This window comes from Drosophila melanogaster, chromosome Y (genome assembly GCF_000001215.4).
Source record: "Drosophila melanogaster chromosome Y".
Taxonomy (NCBI): Eukaryota; Metazoa; Arthropoda; class Insecta; order Diptera; family Drosophilidae; genus Drosophila; species Drosophila melanogaster.
In genome coordinates, this window is record NC_024512.1 from 881,065 (window position 1) to 882,111 (window position 1,047).

Sequence of the window (1,047 nt, forward strand, 5' to 3'; positions counted from 1 at the left end):
ACAGAACAACAACAACAACAGCAGCTGGATCAATTGGTTCCTCGGAATCAAGGGCAACGAGTTCCTCTGCCACGTGCCCACCAACTACTTTCAGGACACGTTCAACCAGATGGGCCTGGAGTACTTCAGCCAGCACTGGACGTGATCCTGAAGCCGGCGTTCGACAGTTCCTCGGGCTTGTTCTACGACGATGAGAAAAAGTGGTACGGCATGATTCACGCCCGATACATCAGGTCGGAGCGTGGCGTGAATGATATGCACCGAAACTATATGAGAGGAGACTTTGAATCGTGTCCGAATATCTCCTGTAATAGGAAGAACACCCTGCCAGTGGGCCTCAGCGATTTGCGGGGCAAGTCAACGGTGAAGATCTACTGCCCACGCTGTAAAAACTACTTCCATCCTAAAACTGATACACAGCCAAATTCGAGCCCAGCTTCCCGGACATCTTCTTAACGCAGCTGCCGAACTTGAGACCGCCCCTGGACGACCCACGGTAAGTAATTCTCCGAATATAGTCCTGGTTGTTTTCTAAACAAAGCGCTTGAACTTGCAGTCCCTATGCTTTCGGTTGCACCAGAAGGCCTTGATGCCACTTAAATCGCCCAAGTCACCAAAGAATATCGAATCCTCGGCCAGCTAGTCCTCCTCCTCGCTCCGGCATTCCGAAGTCAAGCGCTTCAATGTTCTAGGGATGACGTGATTTTTTAACTCCACACAAAAGAAAGCAGAAATGTTTGTACGATATATTGTTGTTGCAATTAAACAGATTCCGCAGTGCGTTGATATGGCCAGCTACCACCTACTAATACACCTCATACACCTCTCCTCTAAATACTTGGTTCAAAGTGTTCGGTCCAAGCTGGTCATATCAAGCACTCATTCGAGTAGCAAAGCATACTTTTCGTTAAACGTGGTAATCACCAGGGTATAATAATAATATTAATCAATAAAACATTCAATTCAGTTTTTTATTTAATTTTATGTTAAAAGAGTTTCCAAAAGTGTTTTCCTGACTACATCAAATATTTTTTGATAATTTAATTT